The following is a 22,127-nucleotide window of genomic DNA, read 5'->3' on the forward strand; positions in this document are numbered from 1 at the left end:
CAGTCTAGCTGGTAAAAGAAGTTTCCTCTGAAGAAAAGAAGAGAAGAAACTCAGGTTGTATAAATTATCAATGATGCAGCCTCCATCACCACCTAGAGTCCACCAAATGCAGCATCTACGTCAATTATACATTCTAATTTCCTTTGTTGATCGAGACCGCAAATTAGGATTAACGCATGTTCTATTGCAAGCCTAACAATCATTGCATGCAATTCAACTGTATTGGTAGTTGCTTAGGGTACTCATTTCAAGGTTACACCTCAATTAACAGTCTAGCTGGTAAAAGAAGTTTCCTCTGAAGAAAAGAAAGAAGAAACTCAGGTTGTATAAATTATCAATGATGCAGCCTCCATCACCACCTAGAGTCCACCAAATGCAAGTCTGCAAGCTCTGGCCTCTCCGGCATCTTGAAACTGGAAAGGGCACAATATGTCTTCACCAAATAAGCTAAATGTTGCAGAAACTAGCTCTGAAAATAGCTTTCTCCCATTTACTTCAGGAGTGATTTACATCCCTGATTCAGAGCCTGCTGACCACTTTATTTGCAGACTCTACTTTGAATGATGCAGAAGATTTTACTGTCTCATAAAGAAAGTGTCTACATATTTACCCTTTGTGTAGCTCATACGGAAAAGATAGGTTTTTTGGTAAGATTTCAAAAACAAACTAACGAGATAAGTTCATGTTATCCCCATTGTTTACCATGTATAGAAAGAACACTTGCTGCAAATACATCATACCACCTCATCTTTAAATGTATAAAGGACAGCAAAAAAAGACACAGGATCTAAACGATGTCAGCCTGTTTGCAAAACCTAACAAGCCCAAATTCGATCTAATGTTTCTATTCACCAAGATAACAGGGGATCACTATTCAGCAGCGAAAGACATCCTCAAGGAATACATCTGTGAGTATAGCTACTAACACATACACAGCTAAGACACCCAACTGTCCTATGATACAGGGATAACGTTTTTTCCTGGCAATGTAGACAAAAATTTGTATTTACCTTATGATGAGCAATCTTTGTTTTAAAAACATGTCTAAATAGCATTGTAAACTTAACCAATGCAGAGGCAACAACATCTTAGACAACCCTACAGTGACTGTACATGTTTTAGAGTTCCAGACAGAGGTAATTTAATAAAATACATGAGCTTTTCATTTCTAAAGTTAGCAACTCATTTGCCCATCTACCTTTGTAATATATATCGATGATGCAAACCATGACTGTAAACCAATAGGCCCAGAACTTATAGAAGATGAGTCACATAGGCAAAATTCATAGAACACTGTATCAATCATTCCTGTATTGGTTTCATCACACCAGTCTGCATTGGTGTCATCACACCAGTTTGATATAGAAGTGCCTTATGGCAGGGCAGAACTTTGGACAGGTGGGTGAAGGATATATTTCGAAACAGTCATTCTTTGAAATTCATCACATTACCTCCCTATCTGGCACCAAATGTAATGACCCCCAAGCATTTAAAGGCAGTGGAGGGTGAGATTTTCGACCATATAGTTCAGAGATGATAGAGGAGTTACCAAAACATAAAAGAAACACAGAATTCTATTCACCGTGTCAACACAATCAAGGTGATCTGCATGTATAATGTACAGGTGTACAGATGCAAGGAGAAACAACACCACAGTGCTGTCCAAGGAGGCTCAAGCCACTCATCAGGCATTTATGCTGTGAATTAATGTCTTAATACAGTGGGATTGCCTGCAAGACCTTGACCAGGGCCATGGCGATATGCTCAGCAGAGACAAAGCATTCTGTCATTAATGGTAGCTGTGGCAATTAGTAGGACAGCTTAGTTTAAGGATTTAAACACTCCCACCAGACATCCATTTTTAACCCTCACAAGTTCCAAAGCCCACTTATTTACAGTTAGGGAGCTATACATTTCCACCCATACCCCTGACCCCATGCTTCTTATCAAGCTGAAGGAGAGATGCATGCTGGTCTTCATAGGAAAACACACGGGTATATAATATTGGTACACACATTCTGAAGATTAAAAACAAATCCTCACCCACAAAATACCTGACAAAGGAGGAGAGTCAGATACTTCACCATGCAGCTCACTGCCTAGATCTTTGACTATCCATGAGAATTGTATCTATTGAGCAGCCAGATATATCGTACAACCCAGGTGAGCACCATCAAGTGTAAAATGTTCCCCCTTTGGCCTCTTCAGCATGGCTTAAATCCCTTCTCCATGATGCATCTCAAAATACATCTTTATCTTGAGTAAGATGCTCAGTTCAGACTCAAATATTCCTCTGTTAGATCTCACCTGGCAATTTGTCCCCTTTCTTGTCAGCATAGGTCAATACTTGTTTTTACTCATTAGATTAATACAAAATGCATGCTGGTCCTGTTTATACTACTTCCCACTCTTTCTAAAAAATCTTCCTCATGGGAGCACACTACCGTCCTCACTAAGGTTATCAGTCTCTTGAGCTTAAACACTAAGCCTGCATGATACTAATATTCTGAAAAAGGGACAGATAAATACAACAGGAGAAATCCCGTAAACCCATTTGAGATCCGGGTGAATGTGGTAACAGACAACAATGTCTCAACAGCTAATACTTTAAAGACATTTACTAGAATGTAAAATAAATTGCAAGGAGGAGGCAAGAAAAGGGAAAAACACCACATTTGGATATTGTGGTCTGTATTAGAATTTTTTTGATAAAGCATTAATTTCAGACAGCAATATTACATTTCATTATATGCAAGTGTAATCCAAAACATAAGTGCACACAAAGTGCTCGTGGCAATGTAAACGGCACAAAGTGAGTCGGCGCAGTTTAAAATTGGTACATAACATGAACACTGCAATCAAAATCTTTTGTTAAAAACATGTTAGGGGCCACATACTCTTGTGCTTGATTGATGCTCCCATGAGAGTCCTGGCACTTTCCAAGACTATGTATATTATGGAAAGAGCATTGGTGTTGCCCATCACTTCCAACAAGATGAGTGATCAAAATGGAGACTACACCTAATGAAATATTTCTCAAAATTCAAAAAGACAAGGTTGTAGTAAATACAAATCCACATTTCTTAACTGAAGTGACAATGGGCTTTCCTTTGATCAGCAGGTTCTGTGGCACACCTAATTTCGGATTCCAACAGTGTTGGCAGGACGGTTGCTTCATGAAGTAAGACAAAAATGTATCTTTACATTTTACCTGACAGATTCAGGGCCTTCACCAGATCAGAGCGAGTCTTTGTGATGAGTGGTAATTCTTGCAAAGGCTCTAAGTTAGCAATTACCCTGTGCGTTTTTCAAATGCACCACATTTTCACATGCAAAATAGGAACAGTACTTTAAACACATTCAGAGAACACTTGACCAGAGGAGAGGTTACACTGTTAGTTATTTTTGTGGTGTCCGTTAACCAAAATATGGAAATAGGCACTAAAGTTTAGAACTACTGCCTAAACATCCAGTCTAAATTATAAACCATTGTAGGGATCGCAGTGCACTGGAGTCACTTTCATAATGGCGAGCCTCATTAGCTCCTTCTACTTACTTTCTGGTATTGTTTCATAGTCATGGTGTAAGCCTGTGGGTTAAAGAAAGATCACTTTAATGAATGGAAACAGCCCTTACTCAAGGCGCTCATTGTCTTCCGCCATTTAGGGGTAGTTAAATCTGAGCAAAGAAAGTCTGCATGTAGGGGGATTGGAGCTGAACGCCTTGCTTCCTCATTGTTTGCCTGTTGATATGTTCACTGGTATAGTAGATGGATAAGCTTAAAATCTATGTTGAATGAACACATCTTACTAGACTGAATGTGACTCTGTAAAACTTAGCATTATGGAAGGACTGTAGTTACAAGTAGGTAATATTTGATTTTTGCTTCACCAAAGTCATTTTACCTGCAGCCCATTAGGACTTTATGCATTTGGTTTTTTCGTCTCTCTCTTATCACAAGAACTTAGTGTTGCGATAGTTTTTCCCAAATCATGTTAATGAATTTTCAATTACTCTTTAAAACATGTCTTAACATGAGCAGTGGCTCACAACAGGAGGAAAAGTTTCACAGTGATCTCTAGGAGAAGGTTGTAGAAGTACTACTCAGCACTAATATTTCAAAGGTTTTCCCTTCAAATGATCGGTAATGCAAGTGTTGAATAATTAACCTACAATCTAGATTTATGACTCAAAACAATGATCGTCATATGCCTCAAGTTACTTCCTCCTTAAATGCATCCAAATAATGCATAGAAAATTAAAATATTGTCTTTTTAATCCACTAAGGGTATGCTGTATTTTGAAAATGTTATTCTAGACCGATTTGATAAATCTATTCAAGCAATCCAGATGTCTAGGTTTAGGCAGCAACGCTTTATTCTTTTCCTTTGCAAAACGTGGTATGGTTCACTTTCTTTTACTCTTGAACACGTGTGATTATAACAGTAATTAAATTGGAACTTGGGCTGGCTTTACAAGTTATTCTGATCAAGGCAAGCATACGTCTTCTTAGATACAAGAAAGATGCATTATCTCTTCTGGTCATTTAAATTCATTTGTAAAAATCAATACTTTGCCAGATTCGGAGTTCATGCTGCGTAAATAACATTTTTGTTACCACACCGAAGTCAAACCCTTAAGAAAAAGGATTATGTTCTGTGCCAACTTCATTGTGAAACCGCTGCAATATTTACAGCCTAGGTTGTATTCATGCCGGTGCGTCGTCTTCATTCCCATCAGGGATGAGTTTTAAGAGTGTTTTCTGATGGCTGTTAATTATGCTTTCCAAAAACTATTAAAGACCAATTAGGAGCTTTGCCAGTCTACCTGAAATTCAATTGATCAGATGAGTCTCACTGAAAAAGAGTTTCCCTTGCAACATAATCAATTCTAATTTTAATAGCACTAATGTTTAAATATTTGTCAAGCAATGTTAAAGGCACAGAATTCATAGGCAACCATTTATTAAGCATTGCATCAGTAAATTCTAGTTCTTTAAAGAATATCCTTAGAATGTTGAATTATACTTTTCTGTCATTAACTACAAATATATTTTAGTCTGCCTTCTTATTACAGCTAGGTTTCTATCATAGACATTTCTGCATTAGTACATTAGGGGGAGGTGGTCAATCATAGTTTCTTAATAAGGCAGAATAAGATAACATTTATGCAGATGAATTCGATGGCTGTCTGCACTGTGTAGAGAATTTGCCAGTTTCAAAGCCCACAGACATGATCTACTTGGTCCCAAAAAACAACTGGGCAAATCTACAATGTTTGCTGCACTAATCTTACATTTTATCTTCAGAGGACACTTTGCAGACAATAAAATACTCAGGCAAGTATTTGTGAAGTTTTAACAATCATTTCCTGAACTATTTTCTTATTTTTCTAAGGTGAGAAAATGCAGAGCTAGATTTGGCATGACCTACTATCTTTCAGATTCCGGATATGTTGCAACATAAAAAATATTTTTTATGAGAAAGCGTATAATTTATTGGTTCCTGCTCGCACAAATTCAAGTTGCTCTCTGTATAGAATTTTAGTTTTCAAAATCTGTCTGAAAATGGAATATTTTTCTTTGTGAAGGAATGTTGCATGTTTTGTTGTTTACTTGAGTACTTAAAACCAACTGATGTGCAGAGGGGAGAAATGTGCTTATCAACCTGGCTGTACTTGATTTGATTACCTATCCTGATGGTTTTTTTTCTTTGACTTGAATTTACTTTCAAAGAACTATCAGGGTATCTGTAGGTTTTTCATACATATTAAGTGTCTTAGCGTTCGCACCATGCAGTACTGCCTTCTGTGGAGTGCCAATATTTGCTTTGATGTTGCGTTGGCACTCCAGAGCACATAGGCATTCGAGTTAAAAAAATGTCTGAATGTTTTTGACTAGTAAAAAATGTTTTTTTAAAGTACTTTACGTTCAGTTTCAAACTGTGTACATTGGAAATGTAGCTGATTTTTATCTTTGAACAGTTATTAACATGGATTCAAACTACTCTCGTTTATGACCGCGTGTACTTATTTATGTGATTATCATAACAATAGAAAATATAAATACTTCAATTTGCTGTAATCTCTAGTGGCCAGGCAAAGTTTGGACAGCATTTTGGAATTCTGGTAAAGATGTTGTTGACTCTTAAAAATTTAGATTTTATACAGAAAAAACTTTGTGTTAGCTCTTCATTTTACATTTTAAACAATTTGGTTCCTAAGTTAAGATCTCATTGAATCTTTTTACAAATGTGTTGGTTATTGAGCTAAACATGTATAATATTATAATGTGAATTACATTTATAAAAAAAGGAAAATAAAATTGGTCTAGTTCTCATTTTTTTCTCCAATAGTTGAGACATTTTGAAATGAAAGACTCTATCATAAAAAAAATATAACTATATGAACATATAGTAGGCACAATGTGCTCTTCTCTTTCTGAACCGTAATCAACCTATGATGTCTTTGCACATGCTTTTGATTCAGAAATGGGATTAAAAGGATTTTAGAGCATGTTTTACTTTTGATTGTATAAGACTAGGACATACGCCAGATAGATTGGACAGGCACATTTTTAGGTCGAGCACGGGCAGCGCATGCGCTGCTCTGCGAGCCATGCTGCTTTGGAGTATGTACTTGAAGCCTTGCTCACTCTCCGCCTATATTTGTAGTGGCTTGTGTCATTGCCCTTTGTAAATGCTGGCTTCTGGTTCATTATTAGGCTTGTTAGTCCCTCCTTAGTACAGAGTTGTCTTAATTTGTTACCTCCCATGAGGACTGACACTTTTCCTTCGGTTATTACACTGTACTCTTCTTTAGTCTGTAAACACAATTTTCTTTAATGAGTTTCTCTTACAGCAGGAGTAAAAACAGGCATTTACATTTTGTTCTTATCTTATCAGATTTTCTGTGCATTCAAAGACAGAGGTCAAATGTCAGAGTTTGTCATCCAGGGTGCTGTTTACTTTTCTTTCTCTGACTTCAAAGTAAAAGGATTTATGTGACAATCCTGTTGGGTATATAATCAACAAATGTGGAGAAGTGTGGCTCAATGGTTACGGCAGACCCTGATTCAGAGGTCTGGCCCGGGACCAGGGTTCAATTCCCCGCCTCGGCGGGTCTTGGGCTCAAAAATTCCACGGACCTGATAATTCTCACCTCGGTGCCTATTCCAATCATGGAGTCCCACTCTGCAACTCTGGGCAATAGCTTGCTTAATCTCCACAACGGCCCCAACAACGCTAAGGATGCCTGGCCTCCACCTTGGGGGTGCCCAGGAGTGGACACCTCACAGGGAAATCCAGGATGGGTTCCACAGCGGTATTCGTACAAGCGCCTTGAGACCCTTGCGGGTGAGTAGTGCGCTATACAAGTATCAATTTACATTTACATTTACAAAAGTCATTCCGAGTTACTATATTGAACAAGGCAAAAGGAATAACACATGTTTTTTAAAAGAACCCTCACTCACCAACCTAGTTGGTGACATGCTTCATCATGGGGTGCCCACCCGAGCATCAGAATACCTCTTGGGTGTGCTACAACGCCTGATTACAACGGAGCGGGTTTGTTTTGAAGTGCAAGGTAAGTGATCAGTGAGTGATTGAGTTTCTCTTACTGCAGAAGGGTCACTAATGCACAAATTGTTTAACTCTTAGCAAATAGGGAGCAGTTCAGGGGCCATGGGAGACATAAGGGGGCAACTTAGCAATGCCTTAAGGGAGGTCAAAAGTGCTTGTTGTAAATTCCGCTAGATCTGGTGTGTTTATTTTCTGAACAAACATCTATGTTAACAAGCATTTGCAATGCAATAGGTCTCGCATTTGGAAAGTTTGAGCTATTGGTATTGTAAATGTTAAATATTTTATTTGTGTTGTTTTTGAAATTACTGACAATAATATCTTTGTCCTTTAAAATGTCAAAAGTTAATACTTTTGCAAATGTGACACCTATAGCATTTCTAATGCAATGTGGGCGGGGTTGTGTGTTTGGGCAGTTGTGTGTGTGGGGGTTTGTGTGTGTGTGTGGGGTTGTGTGTTGGGGTTTGTGTGTGTGTGTGTTCGTGTGGGGGTTGTGTGTGGGTTGTGTGTGTGTGTCTGGGGTTGTGTGTGTGGGGCTGTGTGTGTGGGGCTGTGTGTGGGGCTGTGTGTGTGGGGCTGTGTGTGTGGGGCTGTGTGTGTGGGGTTGTGTGTGGGGGGGTTGTGTGTGTTTCGTGTGTGCTGTTCTGTGTGTTTTGTTGTTGTGTGTGCTGTGGGGTGTGTGTGGGTGTGTGGGTGTGTGTGTGTGTGGTGTTGGGTGTGGGTTTGTGTGTGTGTGTGGGTTTGTGTTTGTCTTTTGAGTTGTGTGTGTGTTGTGTGTTTTGGATTGTGAGTGGTGTTGTGTGTGTGTGTGCTTGTGTGTGTGTAAGTTATTCGCTACTGTGGCTCGATTTTAAAGATGGGTAAACAAACACTAGGAGCATGCGAAAAACAACAAACGTCAAAGAAATTAATGTACAACAAGCGGTGCATGAACATGCACTTTATTCTTATAGTCCTTGCTTACGAGAAGCAAGACTGGCAGTAAAAGAGGCGCAGCTATCGCCAGTCTTCCTTCTCGTAAACAACAACTATAAGTACAAAGTATGTATTTCCGCCCAGCTTGCAGGTTTCAAAACACATAAATCAAAGACATTGTCATTTATAATGCCAATCGCTCAAACTCTTGCAAATGTGAGATCTATTGCATTGCAAATGCTTGTTTTGATAAACGAAACCAGCATTGGCAAAGCGTATAGGTCTCGTCTTTTGGCACAGAATTCTTCTTGCAAATGATGTTTAACATCCACCAAAAAGAAGAAAAAAAATGTATCAATATGCGCACAAACCCGTATGCGAAATTATGCTACTGGCGCTTCTGTCAATCAATGTCCGATCCTACTGAATGACACAGGCTCCATTTTATTTAGCAATCCAAGACGGCGAATGGCTGCTTGGCATGGTAAACAAGGAAGACAGAGCAGCGGGAGTAGAGAAGGGAAGCAGGGTAGGTAAAGGAACAGTGGATGAGAAAGGGAAGGGTGCGGTGGGTGAGTAGCTTCGGGGGTGGGGTGAAGGGTAGAAGGAGAGGGAGACAGCGGGGAAGGTAGAAGTGGATGTAGTGGAAATTAGAAGGGGATGGCGTGGAATGCTCAGTGGGTCGAAGCATCCAGTCTTTGGGGTTGCTCGAAGCTAGCCCTCAGTATGCACCAGCACCCTGCCCACCAGTCCACCGTTACTGCCTACAGAGCTGCGAGGCACTGTCTGGTGGAGGGGGCGTGGATGCCATGTGCCTGGGCGTAGAGTCAGAGGGTGCCATGTACCCTGGAGTAGAGACAGAGGGTGCCGTGTGCCCTGGCATAGAAACAGAGGGTGCCGTGTGCCCTGGAATAGAGGCACAAGATGCCATGTGCCCTGGCATAGAGACAGAGGGTGCCATGCGTCTTTGCACAATGACTCGTGTTGACATGGCAATGTGGCAGACATCCCTTAAGCCCTACTGCCCCTCACACTGGCACAGAGATAGATTGGCCTGGCACCGTGACAACAATGCATAGCTCTGGGTCACGACTGCAGACACCTGAGAGCGTCATGAATGCTGCCGAAAAATGCCCCTTTCTTGCCAGCTGGCTTTACGTTGCATGGGCCTGCCAGGTGGCAGAATCTATGCTTGCATCGTTGGAAGGCTGCTATTTACGTTTTCAAAATCAAAACATAAACAAAAGGCATTGCGATTTACAACGCCAATAGCTCAAACTCGCATAAATTAAAGACCTATTGCATTGCAGACGCGTGTTTTAATTGTAACCACACACTAGGATTTTCAGAGTAATTGTCAAAAATCACTATTTATTATATTCTTACTGCTACTAGGGAATTACTATGATGATTAATGCAAATTACTTGTTTTTCATCCATGTTTTGTTAAATGGTGTACAGAGGGTGAAGGGGCTGGTGAAGTGGGCACATCAGCTGCGTCCAGCATGGCTGCATTTTCTTGAGGCTACAGGCCGGTTCCATGCTCAGGGCTTAGATGTCAACCCTGGATTCACACTTGGGTGAATTACTGAGTGCAGGTGGAAGCTTCACTGAAGGTCATTGAAAGTGCCCTGACAAAGAGGATGCTGCCAAAGAGCCAGTGCTTCCTTTACCAGGGACTCTGCATTGTTTTGAATGCAGTGGCTTCCTGGAGTATCTTGAGCATTAAGTTGGAGCACAGGTAATTCAAAATTATTGTGCAGTACCAATGGTGAATCCACACCAGGAGTTGGGAAAAGAGAGGTTGGTCTGTAGGTCTTATATATGTAAGCTACACTGTGGGTGATGTTGGCACAGATAGCAAGGGGTGCATCATGATGTTAGAGGAAATATTCGGCATCCACTAACAACAACTCTAGTTTACAATGAATAATGTGATTTCCTCAAATCACTACAATCAAAGAGGGGTAACATTCTTTTCTGTGATCCCTTTACTCTGAAAGATAATTAGTAGGATCCTGGCATATCTTAGATATTTCTGTAGGATCCTCACCCACAGGTACCACCTGTGGCATGCTTCATCATCGGATCCTCACCCACTGTGAGTAAGTGGGTTCGACACAGTTTGTTAGCAGACCACATAACCAAAGAATGAGGGATTTAAGTGGGAATTAAAATTACCTTCTTTATACGCTCTGATTTGATTAGAGGTCCTTTGGCAAGGTTAAAAACAAAGTAATGTATCTGGGTATAATGACCCGAAACATCCATGGGTCGACATGTTTCAACCTTCTATGGGCCTCTAAGGGTCACCAGGCTTTCTTCAGGACCTAGATATGTTTTATCCCTGCAAGTAGATGTTTGGTATTACCGAAATATATCAATTTTTAGGTGATGTGATTTCTTCACACATACAAGTACAAAGCATGCATGCAAATACAGACCATTACGTACCTTTTCCTCTGACTCCCACACAAAGCATGATGTAACATTATAAAAGGGGCAAGAGAATACACCCCCAATGAAAATATACACTATATCGTCTTTTCTAAATTCCTAGATAATACAGAGGGAAAGATCCACACCTCCTGCCAAGAACTGCTGTCTTGCACCTGTCATCGAAAAGATGGTAGTGTATGTGTTATATCACAAGACCAAGAGTCAATTAAGAAAAACACTTTTCTGATTTCAGATTTGATTACTATTGTTATAATATCTTATTTTTAGGTTCACTCCCAAAAAAAGTTTAATATGTTTTCCTCTTTTATTCAATTTATCACCTTCAAGAATGTGAATGCATCTATAATTTCCATCTATGTTGTCTTTTCTGAAATTAAGAATGTATATAGCGCTCCATATACTCCGAGGTGTGCAGGCGCTTTAGCATGAAAAGGCAGGTAAAGGAGAGTCATTAGTAGAGCCAGGTTTTTAAGTGCTTTCTAAATTTGAGCAAATTGGATTCTTTTTTTAGAGATCTCGACAGGGAGTTCCAAAGTTTTGAGGTGGTGTATGCAAAGCTTTTTCCTCCCCATTTAACTTTGTGTGCCTTGGGGACGATCAGGTTGCTGCTGTCTGATGATCTTAGTGATCTTTCCGGGATGTAAGGAATGAAAAGTTGCTGCAATTGCCAAGGACCCAGGCCATGTGTAGCCTTAAACGCAATGCACAATGCTTTGAACTGAATGCGTTTGGTGATGGGTAGCGAGTGTAGGCCTGTGAGGGCCTTAGATGCCGAGTCATAGTGTGTGAGCCCAAGCAGAACTCTAGCTGCAGCATTCTGCGTCATCTGTAGTTTATGAATGCTGCGCTTGCTTGTACTGGTAAGCAGAGCTTTGCAGTAGTCCAGCCTGGAGGCAATAAGTGCTGTGACTACTGTTTTTCTTAGCTCAAGAGGGATAAGTGGGAAAACTTTCTTCAAGATTTTAAGAATGAAAAAGCAGGCCAATGTAGTGTGGTTGATCTGGGTTTCAAAGGACAATTTGGTATCGAAGAAAATCCAAGATTTTTCACTTTGTTTGCAGGTTTCGGAGATGGGCTCATATGATTCGACCACCATCTGTCTGACCAGTTGACTGGCGTATTGCAGAAGAGCATGACTTCTGTTTTAGATGTATTAAGGTTTAAACTATTTTCTTTCATCCACATCCCAATGTGGCTCATGCAGTGTTTGAATTGAGCTGCAGTGTCAGTGGACGAGTTGTTGATGGACACTATTATTTGTGAATCGTCCGCGCAAGACACTAGTGTGAAGCCAAAGCTTCTCATGATCCTTTCCAGGGGGGGACATACAGGTTAAAAAGAGTGGGGCTCAATGCTGTGGGACTCCACAGGGAAGTGAGAAAGCCGGGGAGACAAATACATCGTGAATACACACTTGCCATTTCTAGAGGCATCTCTTACTATTTTAGCTTTTACAGCTTTGTATATTCTGCTTTTCCTCCCTTTTCCCTGAAACATTCCTTTCCTTTGTCAGTGTACTTTAATCATGCCATTTATTTCCCCTTTTTCATATTTCAATTTTTCAGAGTTCTCTTTTCTTTGACACATTTCACTCTCCACTTCTATATTGATTTCAACTGTCAATTGTAGTCTAGTAAACCAAAAGGAAATTGCATCAGACATGTATTCCAAAATGAAACAATTAATTAGTTCAGTCTTTGACTAAGGATTAACCCGCAGCCCTCATCATTTAGAGTTTGCAAAAGATTCCACTGGTCAGTTTAAGTACTGTTTTGGTTGGAGCCTATCAGATAGTGCAGCTGTCTGGTTTGCTAATGACATCGTAGGGACATTCAGAAAGCTTCACTGGAAAAGAATTATGCCCATGGCTTACCACTGGGTTTGTGGTTTGCAACTCAAATTCACTTGTTTTCTATTTTATGGGTTTATTTGTTTTAGGCTGTCTAGCTTGAGATCTTCACTTCACATGCCCAAACCCTATTTAATATATTCTTCAACCACTAATGAATTTCTTTAAACAGGCATTTACATTTTGTTCTTATCTTATCAGATTTTCTGTGCATTCAAAGACAGAGGTCAAATGTCAGAGTTTGTCGTCCATGGTGCTGTTTACTTTTTTTTCTCTGACTTCAAAGTGAGAGGATTTATGTGACACTCCTGTTGGGTATATAATCAACAAAAGTGATTCTGAGTTACTATATTGAACAAGGCAAAAGGAATAACACTTGTTTTTTAAAAGAACCCTCACTCACCAACCTAGTTGGTGACATGCTTCATCATAGGGTTCCCACCCGAGCGGCCAAATGCCTCTCGGGTGTTCTACAACACCTGATTACAGCGGAGCAGGTTTGTTTTGACGTGCAAGGTGAGTGATTAGTGACACAGTGAATGATAAAATTGCTTTTACTAGTCCTTGAAATGTAATACTGGAATAGTAAGGCAAGATTAAAATGCAAGCAAATGTCTTTTCTGTTTAGATTGACCAATGGCATCCACAGATGAATTAATTGATAATGGCCGGTCTACATGTTTCAGCCTCAATGTGCAAATTAGCGAGGCTTTCTTCAGGACTAGTGGTGCCACAGGGGTATGCACTCGCTAAGGTCCACCCTTCTCTATGGCATTTGCAAACGTCCGGTTAACTTCTCAACGTTGTCTGAAAGAGAATGAATATAACTTCTAGAAGAGAAAACAAAATGTAAAAACATTCAGGTCAAATTCTTGGCTCAAATTGGAACTCTGCAAAAGCATTGCAACAATCACAACCTTATGCCGCCATATGTGCTGTTCAATGTGACTGTTTAGGCTCTCATCCTATGGTGCCTAAAGTGAAGTGCATGTATTAAGCATTAGAACAAACTAAAATTATTTCGCATGGAATTGGATAATGAGAAGGACTATTGTGAGCCCAAAAGCCAGAATTTCTTGTTTTCTAGACCTTCTATTTGCATAATGGCACAACCTTTGTAATCAATCAAACCGTGATTTGCGGGCTGACGTATTACAATTTAATAATTAGATATACGTGAATGACCAAAATCTATGCGCGTCACACTGCCGTGGAGCTTCTAAAAACGTGTGCAAGGAGGAGAAACATGGCGAATGTAGGGCTTATATGGGACGTAGTTGATTCCTACCCCATGCCTCCTATCGGGGGTGTTGATCTGTAGTCAACACACTAGATAGAATTAGAGGCGAGTAAGTCAGGACAGTGTTTTGCTATGTTCAAAAGTTACCTTGTGGCTGCTGCCGGTGAAAGAGATACTCACTACACCAAGACCAAACGCCTGTTTCTGGCACTTGGTATGCTCCCGGTCAAAGGCTGTGGTACTGCTAACTAACGTTCGCATCATCAACTAAAAAGTGATGATGCGGTGACGTAGGCGTCATCGCGTGTAACGCGATTGCGTAATGGAAACCGAGTTAACACTTTCAGATGTTTAATTGGCTTCAAGTGAAACTTTATTCGGAATCGACAAAGCCCCTTGCACATAGTGGTGAAGGAGTTAACTCTTACAGGGGTCATAGGTTTAATGTCAAACTTTATTTAAAAACGACAGAGCCTCTTACATGTGTCCTTGATTATCTGTACAAAAGGACATTTCTGTCTAAAATTAGAATCAACATGTAAGTCCTGAACAAATTAGAGTGAATGGATTAAACGTACGTATTTAGTGTAAATGGGCACATGAGGTCAGTTTAAAACCATTCAATGTGAATGGGACACATGAGGTCAGTTTAAAACCATTCAAAGTGAATAGGAAAATCTCTAATTGTATTGATGTCAGATCTTGTTTGGGGATTGGGGTCATGGGGCAAGCACAGGCTACTGGGCCTGAACTTTGGAGGTTGAGGGCTGTTGCTTATGATTCCCGGGTTCCATCCTACTACGGCTTTGAAAATTGGGGTAAGTGTAACCATTTCAGCACCTGACGTTCACTGGTATCAATGGAAAGCAGTCTTAGGGTTCTCAGGGAGGTGTTTGGGGATGCTTGAGCTCAGCATTTAACATACACACATACATGCAAATAGGTTGCTCTCCCAACTACTCTTGCTGTTTTTCCACCATTATTTTCCAGGTGGTTCCCACCCCCTGTCAGGTACTTGACATGATTCGGCTCTGGTGCAGATGACCTCTTACTTTAGTGTAAGTGCACAGTCAGAAACAGGTCTCTCTTATTTGTCCCCCCTTAGTTTCTCACAGACCGTGATGGGGGCTAGTAGTTCTTCAGCAGAAGACCAGCTCATCTAGGGCTTGCTCACCAATGTTTGGACTGAGCATGATCCTGCAGTCTTCCTCTGCCTCATCAGTGGTCAGGCTGGTTGGTGCAGCTATGGTCATAGATGGCTGCATAGGGAGAGCTGGATCATGTTCAGGGCTGGTCCTACTCATTGCAGCCTTGTTCAGGCTCGTGACTAGAACTCACAAAACGTTACCATTAGAGAGGATTTTAAATGACAGTTAATTTGAGGGGAAACAGTATATTTCTATCTTCTCCCAATCCAAAGCTATCACTTATTAAATGTACTAAGATAAACCAGTATCGCTGTCAGGACATGTAAAACATATGTGCACATGTCCTACTTTCTAAATGCAATGCACCCCGCTCTTTACACCTCTATAGGGCCTACTGTAGGGGTGACGTATATGTATTCAAAAGAAGAGTTTTGACCTTGTGAAAAGTTTTTTTTTTTTTTGCCAGGTCAAAAGTGCAGTTGAAAACTGCACTACACGCTGCAGTGGCAAGTCTGAGACATGTTTTAAAAGGCTACTGCCACCAATGTGCTGTGTTATAAGCCGTGACAGGGACAATAGTCCTCTATGAGTACAATGAGTGCACACTTGATGCACCTCCCCATAACACAGGATAGGTCTACACTCTTTTCCAGGGACAGACCTTGGCCTCAGCGCACACTCAAGATTAATGTGAGCATAGGGCAAAAATCAAAAACCAGTATAGCAAACAGGTCCAGTTGAGCACTCTGAACAGAGGACCACAGCTGGACACCCTGCAGGGAACATTCCCGTCCCAATAATATTTAAGTTTGTACTGCAACAAAATATTCACTTAGCATACCATCCATCTAAAACACTCTGAATCGTCAGATCGCACCGAAATCTCGTTATCCACCAACACATTCTAAAAGAATTAGCTTTATAATATGGCATGTTGCCATTTAAAATTCCTTCAGACAAATAAGGATTACTGGCATTTCCCTCTTTAAGAACATATCTGTGTAACCTTTTTCAGGTTAAAGGGTTATTCAATGTGGCAGAATGAATTTTTCAACTTCTCATTCTGCCCCAGAGAAAAATATGTCACAGGAAATGTACTAGATCTTCAGTCAATTTTGTAGGAATATGGTTGCGATAGGGACAGAATGAGTCAGTGACATTAAGTCTGCGCTGTCATGAACAGAAAGGAATCAAGAAAGAGTGGACAGAAAAAATGTACGTTTCTGTCATAATTGTTTTGAACAGGAGGGGGTTCAGCTGGTAGATTTAACAACGTTTTATACTTTCTATAAAAATATCTGCTTCCTCACCTTAAGAGAGCGCTTGTGGGAGATTAAAAAGGCATTTTGACATTTTAAGCAGCAAAGCTGTAAAATTATTTTATGATGTAAATAAACTGTCTTGTTTATTTTATTTTGAATGCGCCCTATTCAGTTTTTATATTTATAGAGAATTTACCAGTACATAATAGACATTTGTTTACCTGAAATTCTGTTTAAATATCTCTGAAACAACTCTTTGGCACTGCATAATGAAAAATTGTGCATTGGTCAAGGTAGTTGCACATAATTTATACCAATAAATATGAAGGGCAATTGCTTTGACGGTTGTATTCTGACTTTTTACTAATGCACTGGTTTGAGGTGGTCATGAGAATTTTATTCTCATGTGTACTTTGCATATTAACATTGCCACTGCTCGTTAAGTACATCTCACATTTCATTTTGCTCCATGATTAGCTCTAAATTCTTCTGATCGTGCTCAAAACATCACAATTAAAGGACATTTTAAATAAATCTTAACCTTACTAAACTTGTAATATGTAAATATGAGTTATGTTGAAGCACATACAATTACATTCACCTGTACTGACTGTTTGGTTTAAGTGGAAAGGCAGGACATCAGATCAAGTAACAGTTTTTTTAGTTGCGCAGTTATAATATAGGAGCATTCACTGCTGCATTTCCCATTACTGGTTTTATGTTCTGTCGAGGAAATTTTTCCACATGTGTAGTTTCATTTACTTCCTGTGGGCACTGTCACAATGCTCATCCTTAAAATTGAAATAATATTTATTTAAAACACACCTATGTCTCTAGCTTGATTGTAGAAGGACAAGTGGGGCAATTCGACAAGCAATATGGTTAAGATGCTATTAGGCACAAGCAATGTGTGAATGGGCATAGTAAGCTAACTGTTGCTCTCTAGACATGTTGTATCTGATTCTGCGGGTTTCAGTCCGCCCATAGGCTTCCCATTTGCTGGCACCATTGTCACTCTCCTATACTTCCTCCCCATTTGTCCATGACATGCATTTGTCATCGCTCTTCCTGTGTTTACTCCTCCCAAAGAGCAGGGATCACGTACACTATCGCTCTCCTCTCTCTCATTTTTATTACAATTTTTCTTGGTTAATAAGTGCTCCTCAGGAGTGCCGCTGTTTTAATTCATTCCAGCGATGAGCGCTGTTAGACCTGGCACCATTGGCATGAGTCTCCCTTTTACTTTTTTGCTGGTGCCTCTGATGTTTTTGCTGCTTTTAGATGCTTTGGGCACTGTGCCACTGCTATTCAGTGCCACAATGCAAGTGCTCCCCATTGTAAATTGATGTATGGATAATAGTGACTCCATGTTTGGCTTATGTGGTTTACTTGTCAGACCCTAATACAGTGCACTGCGAGTGCCCAGGTCTTGTAAATCATATGCTGCTGGTGGGCATGCAGCACTGATTGTACCACCCACTGGAGCAGTTTGTAAAGTGTCTCTCAGGCCTGCCATTGCAGAGCCTGTGTGCAGTCTGGTACTGCCATGTTGACTTGGCAAGTGCACCGACTTGCCTGTCCCTAAACCTTCCCTTTTCTGCATATTAGTCACCCCTAAGGTAGACCCAAGGGCAGGGTGCATTATATGTAAAAGGTAGGACATGCCCTGATGTGGATGGTATGTCCTGATGGTGAATTACAGCCAATTTAGTTTTTCACTATTGAAAGGCTACCTGTTCCTATATAGGCCAGAACGGGCAGTTTGATTATAACATCTTATAATCCTAACTGACTCAGGGAACTAGGTAGAAATTACAGTTTAGTATGCCTGAACTCACAATAATAAAATACATCTTTTAGTGAAGTTAGTTTTAACATTCTGGGTTTGAAAATACCACTTTTATAAAGTAGGTATTTTCATGCCTAACTATCCAAGCCTGCCTCTGCTAGGTTGTGTATTCCTTGTCCGGTTTGTGAGTGACAGGGGATGGGGGCCTCCAGGAGACAGTGTGAGTCAGCACAGGGCTGAATAGAGCTATCTGCATGTAGAGTGGTGGGAAAAGTTGCACCTGGGCCTGAATAGGGCTGTGTCTGCCTTCCACAATACTGGCTCCACCTCCTGTGGTGTGTCTGATAACCCTGGCCCACACTGTCAAAGGAAGAGAAGGAGTCCTGTAAACAAAATGCTCCAGGACTGACCAGAACTGGTTTGGACTAGGTACAGACACTCCCTGCCTTCAGAGACAAAGGATTTTGGTATATAAAAAGGGAGACCCACACCCCAGAACTTAAGATCACTTCTGGGAATCAAGACAAACCTTTGCTGAGGAGTAGAACCAGGAAGCTGAAGGAGGAGACTACCCCTGTGCTGTGTGTTTGGGGGTTGGCCAAAAGTGGTTGCTTAATTGCCAAAGAAAGGAGAAGAGGACTGAGTGTGCTTTTCATCAGCTTGAAGAAGAATCTCCAAGGGCTTGAACTTGAGCGTGCCTCTTGCCTGAAGTCTCAGGGATACAAGACTTCACCAACCAGCTCCCCCTGAATTCCCTTGCTGGGAATTGAAGTGCCTGCTGTTGTTCTGGGCCTTCTGAGAGACTGCGTGTCGCTGGGAGCTGGAAGCGCGACTCAACGACTAGAAGCGTGTCGCGGCCACAGCAGTTGTCGTTGCATCGCTGAAGAAGTGAGCCGCCGCTGCCATCATCGCATCACCGGAGAAGTGTGCAGCCACCGCAGACGTCGCCGTGGCATCACCGGAGAAGCGTGTCGTGGGGCCTGTCACGGCTCCAAAGATCGAGTCGCCGTCTGGCGTGCACGCATCGCATCAACGTTGTTGCATCGTAACCAAGACGACATATTATCACATCGTACCGGAGAGCAGCAAGAAACCAACGCATTACCTCCCCACACAGTAAGAAAGTGAGCATCAACTACCCTGCACAGCAGTAAGGAACAGACGCATCCACTCCCCTGAGTGTAAGGAACCGACGCATCACCTTCTTTGCGACTCTTTTGTTTTCTTTGTGTTACGCATCATAGGTACTTTGAGAGTAAAGTGTTGCATTTACAACTTGAGAGAACTGAGCTATTTTCTACTATTATAGTCTATTTTTGAATAGAGTATGGTAGATTTTTGTTGTTTGGTCTTGTGTTGTCTATATAAAAATACCTATTTTTATAATACAACCTGTGTAATGTCCATCTGTAGTGTTGTCACTGTATTACTGCATGTGTTCAGAAATGCTTTACACACTACCTCTGAGATAAGCCTGCCTGCTCGTGCCAAGCTACCATGGGAGTGAGCAGGAGTTATTTTAGGAGTGTAGCCCCTTACCCTAACTAGACGCAAGGATCCCTATTTGGTCAAAGGTACCTCTGCCAACTAGAGACCCCCAAATCTAACAAGCGCCTTTTTTTTATTAATTGGCTCATCTGCTTTTCATTTGGTTTGTTCCTCGTTGGCTGTGCATGGGGAAGGGCTGGGGCAGCGTGTCACAGCAACAGCTTGTTTTTGCTGGGTCAGTGTGGCACATGCTGTTTTTGTATCATCGCACAGAAAAAAAAAACAAGAAATGCCATGTTGGCGCCTCCCTGAGCACCGGTCTCTCTTCAAGTCCATTCTGTCGCTACTGGTCAATTGTGTAAGACTCAAAGATTGGGCCTAGTTGTGCCCCTGTGACTAGTACCCATAAAGAGGCGTGAACTTTCCTTACACAGTCCAAGTTGAATGAATTTATCTTTCATTCCCTGACAGCATCTGTTGAGCACCAGAGTACATAAGAACACAGGCAAACAAGCATTCTTACAATATATTTTCTTAAACTCATCAAACCAAAATGCCACACTCCAAAGTCCAGAGTCTAGAAGCATTAAATTTACAGGCCCTGGGTACATGCAGTACCACTTTACTAGGGACTTTCAAATAAATTAAAGTTGGTGTAAGACAAATTCACCATGTTTAAAGGAGAGAGCACAAGCACTTTAGCACTGGTTAGCAGTCGTAAAGTGCACAAGTCTAAAAGCCAACAAAAACAAATTTGACAAAATAGGAGGGACGAAGGCAAAACGTTTGCGGGTGACCCTGCAGAGATGGCCCAGTCTATTTATTTATTTTATAGTTTTATACAGCGCGAACCAGACCCGTGATGGTATCAGAGCGCTTTACAGGATTAAGGGGGGAGGAATACAAAGTATAAGGATGGGAGGGATCACATTGGAAAAGTTTGGGATACATTGTAAGGGAGGAGCACGCAGTATATAGTTCAAGCTACATGTGGTAAAAAAAGCACATAGATAAAAAATACAAGGGACTGCATTATACATGAGGTGCGTGCTGTCAAAGGTCCAAGCTACGTGTGGGATCAATATGCAAGTAGTTCACCAATTAAAGCAGGAAGGCAGTCTCAGCTCATTGAGGGGATGATTGAAAGGTATTCATTAGATGAGGTATTTTCCCATTAAGAACGTTTTGGTCTCCTTTTTAAAGTGTGCCAAGGATGGAAGTCTTCTAATGGAGGGTTGGAGAGAGTTCCAGTTTCCTGGTGCGGCCCCAGAGAAGGCATCATTGTAGGTTTTTTCTTCCAAAAGTGTGCTGGTTGCAGCAGCAGGTTTTTGGCAGATCAGGAGTTTCTGGTTCCTCCGGATATCATGAGTTTTTGTGCGAGAAATGAAGGGGGATTGAAGTACAGAGCTTTGCGAGTAATGCAGGCCAGTTTAAATTTTATTCTGGCCTCAAGGGGAAGCCAGTTCAGTGCTTTGAGGTGGGGAGTGATGTGGTCATTTTTTTTTAAGCCTGTTAGGAGTCTGGTTGCCGTGTTGAGGCTGGCTTTCAATGGGGCCAGAGAGTTCTTGGGTAGCCCTGCAAGAGCAGAGCATCCATATTCAAGTCTGGAAATGACTAGGGCCTGGGTTGCCATTTTAAGGTCGCATGCATCGAGGAAGGGTTTTAGATTTCTTAGGTAGCTCAGGTGGAATCTAGCCATTTTGGCCACAGAGTTTATATAGCCTTTTATATTCAAGCTGCTGTCAAGGGTTATTTCAAGGAATTTTGCCGAGTCAACAATGGTAGGAGGGCAGTTTAGTGCCGTAACGGTCTTCCTGGATGTCTGGATTGGGTTTGGGTGGGGAGATCAGAAGAAATTCGCTCTTATTTGCGTTGAGTTTCAGCTGGTTGGCAGTGAGCCAATGGACTGTCCGCTTCAGGGCCTCGTTAAGGGAGAGAATATCCTCAGGGGAGGACACAAGGTCTCAGATTGAATTTCATGTTTATCCCGCTCAGGGTTCCCAGCACCTTAGACAATACAATTAAGTCCCATTCTGTGTTTCAGACTTGGACATTTTTCAGATAGAAATCTCCAAAGCTCCAGAGAGCCAACGGAACCAACCTGCTTCAAGTATCCATCATTTTGTTCCATAGTGGCAGCTACAATTTCAGCAGCAGCACACTCTTCCAGGATTTTTTTTCTCAAAAAGCGACAAAGTCCTTTTCTAAAGTGAGACTTAGAAACTTTTTTGAACTGTTTGAATCCGTACTTTTCACTGGAACCTATCCATTTGTTGTATCAGAGAAGATCTCCATTGTGGTCGGCCCCAAATTGCACCTAGATCCTGGTCTACCACAACCATAGACTATCATTGGCGCTGTGTCTACTTGAATCTTTAAAAAATCATATTTTTGTT

This window comes from Lissotriton helveticus, chromosome 6, assembly GCF_964261635.1.
Source record: "Lissotriton helveticus chromosome 6, aLisHel1.1, whole genome shotgun sequence".
Lineage (NCBI taxonomy): Eukaryota > Metazoa > Chordata > Amphibia > Caudata > Salamandridae > Lissotriton > Lissotriton helveticus.